Source organism: Hibiscus syriacus, unplaced genomic scaffold (assembly GCF_006381635.1).
Source record: "Hibiscus syriacus cultivar Baekdansim isolate YM2019G1 unplaced genomic scaffold, ASM638163v2 tig00110584_pilon, whole genome shotgun sequence".
Classification (NCBI taxonomy): domain Eukaryota; kingdom Viridiplantae; phylum Streptophyta; class Magnoliopsida; order Malvales; family Malvaceae; genus Hibiscus; species Hibiscus syriacus.
Window position 1 is genome coordinate 1,938,449 of NW_024062792.1, and position 11,916 is coordinate 1,950,364.

The 11,916-nt window shown below is 33.2% G+C and overlaps 1 pseudogene; it reads right to left on the reverse strand.

The window, feature by feature from the left end:
• Nucleotides 1-3,271: 3,271 nt before the first annotated feature.
• On the reverse strand, nt 3,272-11,690 carry LOC120133673 (annotated as a pseudogene).
• Between the last annotated feature and the right edge of the window lie 226 nt (nt 11,691-11,916).

The window sequence follows — 11,916 nt, forward strand, 5'->3', positions numbered from 1 at the left end:
ATTCATAATAATTCAATATTGTAACAGTTATTACCTCAACTTTGAACAGGGCCGACCCTGAGCATAGGCCAGGGGTGCGACCGCCTAGAGCCCCAAGCTTGGAGGGGCCCATTTTTAAAAATATTTTTAAGTTTAATAATTAAAAAATATTTTTAAACATATTTTTTTATTTAAAACACTCAACAATATGATAATTTAGTGGGCTCTAATAATTAAAAAATATTTTTAAACATAATTTTTTATTAAAAAACTCAAAAAAATGATGATCCAATGGGCCCTATTTTAATGATTGAAAGAGAAATTAAATGTGAGCCCCACATATCTTCTTGTCATCACCTCCTGATCTAGTGTCCTTAAAATGTCAGGATCAGGCATGTTTCGAAGATCCAATGGCAACAACAAAGTTATCCAAATACAACAAAAAAATTATCCAAATAAAATTGAATAAATTGTGATACACTTGATCTCATTATAACATCTACAATAAGAAGAAGAGTTAAAAATATTACGTTAAGGGATTTCAATACTGCATAGAGATTAAAAAATTTCGTACTTTTTTGGTTTATTTGAAAAATAGGCAATGACTCCATTGACATAAAAAATGATAAGTTTTTTTGTGTGGCAGTGTTGCAGTCGGTAAATATTTATTTGGATCTTCATCATTATCAGTAACTATTTCATTCTCTACCTCTGTTATAAGAAAACCAAATACATTAAACAAAATAATAAATATTAAAAGTCAGAACATAAAGTAATAAATACCAACTGTTTGGGTTTCGTTGATTGAATTCATTATGCATGTAGGACATTTCTGAACGAATCTCTTCATGCATTGACAAAATCTCGGCTCACATTGCCCCGAGTTCTTCATTCAAGTGGCCCAGTCGAGAATTAAAATGTTCCTGAAAGTTAACCATGTACTGCATCAGTGACTTCATTGTAATGAACTCTTCAACCGCAATGTATTTCATTTGTTTATGCTCGTCGTTGTCCATGGCATCTATTTGATCTTTTTCTTGTGTCGCTCCCACTTTAATGGCATCTTTCTTATTGCCCTTTACAGTCCAATCAAATTTTTCATAAATTCGTATCCGCATTTATTAGTGGAATGAATGTCGATTTTTCGGGATAAATGAATTGGGTGGTCGAGCGAAATATCCACTTGATGATTCTTAAGAATATGGCTAATGAATCATGCATAAGGGAGTGAAGTAGTAATAGAGTCACCCTTAGTACTAAATTAACAAGTGTAAGGAAAATGAGTTTTGCAATGATTGAAGCGGTCTTTGATCTATAGTTCTCTAACCTCCAATAATCAACATCTCTTAGTTGTAAAGCTTTTCCACTAGAAGGTCGAATAAACCAAGACACAAGAAGATGAAGTAATTTGGCTTCCAAATCTAGATTAATGGGGCTATTCCTCTCCACACGATGGATATCTTGTAAATCATTTTCATTAATAATCTCTTCATTCTTAATACCTAAATCGGTAGCTATGGAATCAGAACTTATATATATATCCTTCCCCATCACATAAGAATAAATTCCTATGATATTATCCCTATTAGGTTGATGCACTACTGATGCATTACTAAAGAATACTCGAACAAGTTTGGAAAAATATTTAGGCTCTACACTAAGAAACTTCAGGTCAACCTCATTTTTTAAAGGTTTCTTCAAAACCAAAGTTATACTTAGGATTGATCATGAAATTCATATCCGTAACACGTTCCACACTAAGTTTTTTCCCCTTGAAATGGTTATAAAATTTATCTTTCTCTTCCTCGGTTCTAAAGTTTAATGCATAAAAAGACTTGCCTTAAGAAGCATTGTTTCGAGGACGTTTTGGAGCCATTTAAGTGAAATAAAATTTAGGGCTTCAACAAAAATGAGTTTATAGAGATCCTATTACATGAAACGAAATAACTATAAGAATGTATATGTCAAAAACCTAAACATATCAGGAATTGGTATACACAATGAAAAACTTAAACATAAACCCTAAATTCTACACCCTAGACCATTGTTTAAGTTATTAAATGGAAAAAAGTATACTTGGAAATCTTCTTGCAATCCTTGTAAATATGGGTTCAGTCGATGGGAAAATGTTATAGATACTTGAACGATGTATTTCTGGTGGGTGAATTATCGAACTAAAGAGATAGCTTTCTTTTGGCGAGGGACGTATTGATACAATTTCAAAAAAATATAAATAGTTGCATAAGTATTAATATTTAGGGTCTAAGTATCGATACAAAATCAAGACAACCTATTATAATATAAACAGTTAAAGCATTATAACCTAATCGATTCAAAAAAATCAAGGTGTAACCTATTATACGTTACCATCGAAACCGAATTTGTCATAGGTTTTTATGATATAAACGGTTAGAGACTTAGAGCTTAACCGGTTCAAAAAAAAAAAAAACCAAGGCGTAACCTATTGCGTTACCCTTACAACCAGATTTACTATAGGTTATTATAATATAAACGATTAAAGCATTATAACTTAATCAGTTTAAAAAAGTATAACATATTACGTTACCCTCACAACAATATTTGCTATAGGTTATTATAATATAAATGGTTAGAGCATTATAACATAAAAAATCAAGACGCAACCTATTACGTTACCATCAAAACCAGATTTGTTATCGGTTTTAATAATATAAACAGTTAAAGACTTATAACTTAACCGATTCAAAAAAAAAATCAAGGTATAACCTATTATGTTACCATCACAATCAGATTTTTTTATAGATTATTATAATATAAACGGTTAAAGCTTAATAACTTAACCAGTTCAAAAATAAAATCAATGTGCAACCTATTACGTTACCATCTAAACCGGATTTGTTATAGATTATTATAATATAAACGATTAAAGTAATATTACTTATAAGGTTCAAAAATAAAATCAAGATGCAACCTATTATGTTACCATCGAAACTGGATTTATTTTAAGTTATTATAATATAAACTGTTAAAATCTTATAACTTAATTGGTTCAAAAACAAATCAAGGTGCGACATATTACGTTACCATCTAAATTGAATTTGTTATAGGTTATTATAATATAAATAGTTAAAGCTTTATAACTTAATCGTTCAAAAAAAATAAAGGCACAACCTATTACGTTACCATCAAAATCAACTTTGTTATAAGTTATTATAATATAAACGGAAAAGCCTTATAACTTAACCGGTTAAAAACTAAAATCAAAGCACAGCCTATTACGTTAACATCACAACAAGATTTTTAATAGGGTTTACTAATATAAATGGTTATATCCATAAGTATTAATACTTTTACCTGAATATTGATACTTACTGCTAATATAAGTTTGTTGCCTACGCCATTTTAAAATAATTTAAAATATTTGAAACCTAATATATTACATGTAAGTCAATATTTCCAGTCGTGCTAAGTGATTTTGTTAAAGCTCTTTTCAAATTTTCAGTTGTGTCGTTTTTTAACCTTATATTAATATGCTTTTCCAATTTCTCCACCCCTTTTACCAAAAATTATTCGTTTTCAGTTTTCTTTGATTCAGTTCTTCAACACTTTCCCATGATTTCCATTTTCTTTTTCTATCAGATCACCATGAATAAAAAGTTCACCGCCTTCTTCACAATTGGTTTGGTACATTTAGAGACGTTTGGTTCATGAAAAAGATTATTAATAGGGGAATAGTCTTTTTTGGAATCACATACATTTGATTTAAGAACATTCCCTTTAAAGCCCGTTTGGATCAAGGGTTTTTACATTCCCATCAGGCATATTTTTTTCCTGACTAAAGATATCCATGTTTGGTTGGATAAGATTTTCAAGTGAGGGTAATATTTCAATACCAACAGTAAATTTTGATGTTTTATTACTGGGAATGTTATTCCTAAGTGTGTGTTAGGTATTATTTATTCCCGTCCTAAGGGTTAAAATACCCTTCTTTTCCCGTGAGCTTGCCTCTCTGCAATATCTTCTTCTCCCCCTGAGCTTGCCTCTGCCAAAAATTATTCTCCAGTTTAGATTTCTTCTCCACTCCAGTTTTGCTTGGGGAGGTGGTGGTTGTAACTGTTGCAAGTGATGCTAATGGCGGCCTTCTCAGCTACGATATCCGACTCCTCACACTTCCTCTCATCTACCTCATTGCCTAAGCGGAAGATCTCTGCTTCTTCTCCTTCTCCTCAATGCCGCTCCTTTCCTCTTCCCAAGCCTTTTCCTATTTGCAGGTTTTCAGTTTTTCCGCTATAAACTCTGTTTGGTTGTCAGGAAATGATCCTTATTGCTGGCCAAATGATAGCTATAACGCGTTATTTATCCATTATCTCTTGTTTTTCTGCTCTTTAAGCATGTTTGAAGTGTTTCTTCCTTTTTAATGTTTTTAATTTCATGGAGGTAAAATCGATCTGGTCTTATTTCAATTATGATTATAAGTACATAACTTAGATGCAAGGAGATAAAAAATTGGACAGCGGTTGTATATAGATTGATCTTGCTCCCAAATTTTGACTTGATATGCTTGTTGCTTATAAAAATTCTAAGAAAGAAAGAAAAGAAAAAGAGAGAGGAAGAAGTGTGAATATATTTATATTGTTTATACTTTTATGAATAACAAATGAACTTTTTAGTTCAATATGGATCGATTGTGTGTTTTAATTTATTTTTTATGGTTGAACTTTTTGCTACTTCAACTCCTGTATTTATGATTACGGTCGTGTTTCTAAGCAAATCTTGAAAACCTACCGACTTACTTCACTATGATGAGTGCTTTTGATGCTTTGTACCTATGGTGTTGTAAGGACCTTAATGCCTAGAGCCTCTCTTTTGCTATGTAAAACTACGGTTGGAGTCCTTGTAATATAGGCATAGGCTATTGATGTGTTGAATGCTCAAATATGTATCCACAATTGAGATTCAGCCAATTCAAACTCCAATACTAGGCTAATTGCTTAATGAAAATGTGGACCCTTGTTTTCTTTCCCACCACAATATAAATTTAAACACTTAAGTAGCTAATATGGAGGATTTGGGTAATTTTTTTGGACTTGTCATCAAATAACATGTCATTTTATTTAATGAAATATGAGGTACTCTTTTCTTCATTCCAATATTCGTTAACATAATTGTTAGTATGTGGACGAATACGAAGGGAGTTTTTAATGAGACCTCCAATTTTTATCAAAAAATATTTTACTAAGACACTAATGAGTTTCTCTTATTATCTATGTATTCCAGATTAAATATTGGTTCTCGGTTGGAAAGAGGGAAGTCATTAACTATCTGTGCCCAGACTTCAGTATCAGGTTTGTTTTACATGTAGTTCTCTTTCATGTTTTTAATAGCAAGTTTTGGATTCATTTCATATCTTTACTCTTGAAGCCTGTTTCAATTTTCTCTCTGGTATCTATCATTGACGTATATGCAATTGCTATCTGATACAGTCATTATCTAAGAAGAACTTCTATGGAATTTATTTGTTGTGTAACTTATGTATTTTATCCGTGTGTGTGCGTCAATGGGTATTGGATCTCTTTGTTCATTGATTTAGGTGCTAGGCTTTACTAAAATCATCTAAATGTTAATCAGTACCAGAGGCAATTTTCTACAGCTTTGACTTTGGACTTCTGTTTCTTTTACCTTGATCCACTTTTGTACCGCATTTAGATTTTCCATGTATAATTTCCTTAAGAGAGAGACCTGGAGCTACTCTTGTCTTCAAAACATAAAGAGTGAAAATAAGATAACAGGAAAAAAGAAGGAAATGATGATGGTTTTTTTGTTTTTAATTTAATTTTTGTAATATTGTTGCTATATTAGCTCAGTTTTTGTCTCATCACTACCTTAATAATGCATAAGCTGAACCTATGGTTTAAATTTGACACTCTATGCAATTTGTTCGATTCCACTCCAGTAAATGTTGAGACTAAATTTCAGAGATTAAACTATATGGATTGACTTTTATATGTCCTTTGATCTAGCGAATTGACTAGTCCGTCTTTTCAACCAATAGAAAATATCTGCTGGGATAAACATTGTAATTAATGTTGGCCTGATCTACATGATTACATATATCACACATATTTGCTTAATCAAATAGTCTGTAGGTTATTTACTACTGGTTATTGATATTTAAAAGTTACATCTTTACTCTCTCTCATTTACAGATATTTCTGTAGAGAAATCGATGGATGAAGTAAATCTTCCCAAGGGAGACATGTGGGCTGTCCATAAGTTTGGGGGCACTTGTGTTGGGACCTCCTAGAGGATCAAGAATGTGGCAGATATAATTATTAGCGATGATTCAGAAAGAAAGTTGGTAGTGGTATCGACCATGTCTAAGGTGACAGATATGATGTATGACCTTATCAACAAGGCACAATCAAGGGATGATTCCTACATCTCTGCATTGGATGCTGTCTTAGAAAAACATAATTCTACAGCACTTGATTTGCTTGATGGAGATGATCTTGCTACTTTCTTATCTCAACTGCATCATGATGTTAGTAACCTCAAAGCAATGCTTCGTGCAATATATATAGGTTAGAACACTCTCTCTGACCTCTGTTCACATCTTTTTTTAGACCAAAATGAGTTGGCTCAAACATCGCCTGCAACTTAACATCATCTTTTAAATGGTAGCTATGGATTCTTTTTCTTTTCCTTTTTCATGTATGATCATTCTTTTTGCAATGTTAGCTCTACATGTCTTCAAAATAGAATCGAGTCTTATGTTCACATCTTGGAACAGAACAACTCTGTTTTTCAAGGACATGTTAAGCTTCACTTCATTTCATTATTCTCTTTTCCATAACTTCATGACTTAATGTCTAGGAAAATAACAACCCAACTGTTCTTTTGCTTACGATTTTTAACAAAGGGTATTTTTTGTTCTCCATGATTCATAAACACATATTTAACAATATTAATGAAAATAAAGTGGTTTTGTTGGCCGTCGACGATTCACCTATTTAGAATGTAAACCTTGTCGATTGAAAAATACAAGAAACCTCCCGGTGAATGCGTCACGTATGAACCAAAGCTAATTCCAACAATGTAAACATTTAGTTAAATGTTGATGTAAAATTTTAATATATTTTTACATAAATTATGTAAAATTTAATATTAATTAAAATTAAAATAATACATGATACATTTAAATACTCAAGTAATATATTATCAACAGATATAATTTTTATTTAAATATTTAGAATTTCACTTGTTAAAAAATATAGAACAAGGACAATTTGATAATATATACATTCCAGTAATCTTTTATTCTTTCAACCAAACACTGTAATCTTACATTCCTGCCAAACCAACCAAACACAATAATGTAACATTCCCAGTAATCCTATTCCCTGGTAATCTTTTATTCCCACTGGTAATCTTACATTCCGTGAACCAAACGCACGCTTAAGGTAATGAATTATTCCCTACAGTAACAATTTTTAGGTCTTTTATCATGAATATCATTCCCTTCATTTTCTTAAGTATTAGACAATTCCCTTCCCTTATATTGGACAATGATACCCCTGGAGTAATATAGTTATTTCAAAATAATCTTTTCTTTTATATATAATTACACGAGTATAAATTTAATTTATTTCCTTTTAATGATTTCAAACTTTTTAATACTTATTATGAAAATAATATGATACATATAAAATAAAAGTAAAACATAAATATATTAAAGTTTTATTTTATTTTAATTATTTATTATGTATGCCTTTGATTCAAATTTTATTTTTTTGTGTTTTATTACGTTTATTTTTTATGATTAATTTTCATAAAAAGTTTTCATATTATAACTTTTTATGTTTCTAATAATTTTTGTCAAATAATTTGATATTATATTTTGTTTTATAACTCATACATGTAGTATGAATAAAATAAAATTGTAACAATTAATACATACTTACACCGGCGTAATATGTATATCTCTCAATATCTTGGTACCTAAAAATAAAAACATATTTATATTGGTGTAACTATGTTTATGTATTTTTCAAAGAGATTACAAAATAATAATTATATACATATTATGTTATTTTTGTATGAATTATATTATATATATATATATATATATATATATATATATTAGAAATAATTATATTTTCTACGAAGTTTATTGTAAATATTTTGACTTTAAAATTGAGAAATTAATTTATTAGATAAGAAAATATATCCAAAGGATAGTTTGATGAAAGATACATTTTTCTTATCTTATATTCATTCAACCAAACATCGTATATATTTTTTTCAGTGATATATTAAGTAATGTAACATTTCGATAATCTTATTTCTAAAGATAATCTTACATTTCATGAACCAAACATCATTGATGAAATCATCACAGTAAGACTCCTTCTTGTTTTAAAAAATCTATTTTTGGAAAAGTTTTCTTGCCAAAATCTTTGAAACACCCTTTTATATAAATCAAAAACAAATTTTGGCTTTAAACTGTTACTACCTTTGAAAGGAACAATCTAATATTGAAGAAGGATGAATGATGCCATTCGTTTATAGTAGGCCTGTAAATGAACTGATTGTTCAGCGAACCGTTCATAAACCTTGCAGTGGGAAGTTCGTTTATGTGCGTTTATTTATTAAATGAACGAACATGAACAAGATTTTGTGTTTGTTTAATTAAATGAACGAACATGAACATAGGTCTCGTTCGTTCATTTACGTTCGTGAACGTTCGGTTATGTTCGTTCGGTTATGTTCGTTTATGTTCATTCATTTATGTTTAACCCAAACTTCTTAAATCAATTTTGGTAACCAATTTGTAAGTATCTTAAAAATATTAATTAAGCTGATATTTTGATGACCAACTCCATAATTAACCCAATTTTATTTGGAAAACACAACAATATTAACATGGTTTAGTTCTTTTTGAACGATCCATAAGCTGCATAACCAACACCGTCAATATCCACTGCGTCGGAACCCTATGTGACTGCACCACCTGTTGGTTATCCGATGAGCAAAGAGGAGTCCCAGAAACCGGTTGCTTTCGAAACCAAGTCCAAAGGTGATGGATTCCGGAAGGGATGTTAAGTATTAAGCACTGTTTCTTCTACTCAAATAATCTTCTTTTCTTTCATATATAATGGAGTATTCGAATTTACAAGTAAATAGTGATCAACCAGCAACTCAAGTCAGCTTACTTTGAACTCAAGAACCCAATAATGGTGAGGCCTTATTCCATAGGTTGAGAAGTTCTTTAACGCGTTTCATCAAACAAATTTTGTGCGCCATCCGAATAGGGAAGTTTAGCTAGCCGAGAAAGAATGGTTTTTTATGTATGAGTTGGTGTGAACAATAAACAACCTACTTCTCTCATCTCCAAATTTTCAACTTCTACATAGCACGAAGCTAAGGACATGTTTGTTTGATCCCCAAAGATTAAGGTCGACAATCACATGAAACACAATCTGTGTTCATCTCGACTATTGTTGAATGAGAGAGGAAGAAAGAAAGTAGAGGAACGTTATGCAATCCCACATCAGTAGCAAACAAGCAGCTCGGGGTTGGTAACTTATATAAAAGAAGATGAGGGAGAATAGGTTTAAGCATCTTTGTGCTTGGGGCAATGTCGAGCTTGAGTCTCGAGTTTTAATCGAGCTCTTAAATTTTTTTTGAGTTCGAGCCTTTTCGAGTTCGAGTCGAGTTTCCATATTATATTTTGAGTTCGAGTCGAGATTGATAATTTTAAGCTCGCGAGTTTTTGAGTCGAGTTGAGCTGACTTTGAAAGTTTTCGAGTCGAGCTTAGCAATACTCGAGCTTGACTCGGCTCATTAACACCCCTAGGTAGGGCCTCCAATGTTTATGTTTGTGTTCATTTATGTTCGTGTTCGTTTATGTTTGTGTTCGTTTATGTTCGTTTATTTATTAAATGAACGAATATGAACAAGTTATATTCCTTAATAAACGAACATGAACAAAAAAAAATTGTTCGTTTATGTTCGTGTTCGTTTATTTATTAAATGAACGAACATGAACATACCTCCGTTCGTGTGCGTTCGGTTTGTTTACAGGCCTAGTTTATAGCGTTGATAATGAAGTGGAATGGTATTTGCTTTAAAACTACATTTAGCATAATGCGTAAGACATTTCTTTTACTAATCAATTGAAACATCAATTCAAGTTGAAAAGTAAACCTAGTGAAGTTCAAAATCATTTTCTTTTTTCCCCTTGTATTAAAAATCACATTGGCTTGGGTGAGTTACACAGTCCTGGATTCCTAATGCACCACAGTGGTTGTGTTGGCTCAGCCTTCACCCCTCTGCTCAGCCTTCACCCCTCTGCTTACCATCCTATACCTCCACTCGTTCATCCTATCAGTTGCCTCGGCAGACCTCTTTCTCCCAGCGCGGTTCGCCGACCACAATGTCTCCGCTATTGCCAATGTCCTTGGCCATAACCTTCCGTCCAAAACAGTAGGATCGGCTTGTTCCGACCACAATGCCACCTCTCTTCACTAAATTTGCCATGCTTTAACTAGTTTGCCATGCTTTAATCGGATCACAGAAAGACTTTCCATCTTTAGGGTCGCGTCCCCGTTGTTTGAGTATCATATAGGCTATCATTCCCCAGAAAATCTCCGTGGCCACACTCCAAATAACAGAATTCTGAAGACGATACGATCCTATGATACCCGGCTCGAACGATCTTTTTGGTGTTGTTCGAGCCGTTGTTCCATGTCTGTAAGATGGTATGCTCTCTTGGAAGAAATTATGAGGAGTCCACTTTCACAACATCATCTAATATAACATCCTCCCAATAGACCACGGTACGATTGAGGGATAAAATGTAAGGCAAAGCACAGTTGATAAATTAGAGGAACTGGCTGAGGGTTCCACCATTTGAAAGGAAAGATTGAACGGTTGGATCAGCTTTCCAACATCCAGGAGCTGGCTGAGAGTTCCAAGCCAAACTGAACAATCTTAGCCACATCCAAGGGAGAATATATCATTTTAGGACCATAGGACCCCTTGGCAGCGAGCTTCGCCTCTGAAGGCACCATTAGAGGAAACGATTGTGAATCGGTAACATGCCAATGGAATACATTAAGCTTGTTAGCACAAGTTGCCTCAATAGTCCTAAATATGTCTTCCGCCTCATAATAATTCCTTGACGTATCCAACATGAGTCCCCTGTGTGAAAACAAGGGAGCATCCCATATGTACAAGCCGACGGGGATAGCCAAAGGATCGCCCCATACCAACTGCGAAAACGTCTCCAAACCCCTCGTTGCACCCCATGCCGTCTTGGCTGTCAAATAGGCTCTTTCTCCTACTTCGGAAATGGAGAGGGAGTAGGTCTCATTGACCCCATGTTGGAGGGGCGCAACGAGATCGGTTATATCAATGGAAAGAGTTTGCAAAGGAGGGGCCGAGGCGGAAACGTTGACCGAAGGGGTGATGAAGGGACGGTAGTGCTCGGTCCGGACGAGGCCGAGGTAGAGGTTGGCGGCTGGTGCAAGGTGTTGATGGTAAAGAGAATCAATGGTGAAGTTTGAAGAAAGGAATCTGGCTAGTGGTTTTGGCCTAAACCAAGGCTTTGGCCATGAAACCAGCCTTGGTTTAGGCCAAACATTGACTGCAGTTTTCAGGGATAAGGTGGGGGGTGGAAAAATCAATGTTAGTCAGATTATGATGGCAAATTTTGAGCTACAAATTCTCATTTCAATTGCTTTTTTTTTTAAGCTTGGTGGTTGAGAATTACAAATTTTGCTTGCAAATCAGTCTTCTTTTTAGCACCGTTTGGAGTTTTGTATTTGACTTGTCCGATGCTAAAGACTTTCACTTTTCTATTGTCTTTGTGTGATATGGAAAAGTTTGTAAGCAAAGCTCTAGCCATTATCAAGCAAACTAAGCTCACTGATTTTGAAATCAAGGAAAACCCTGTTG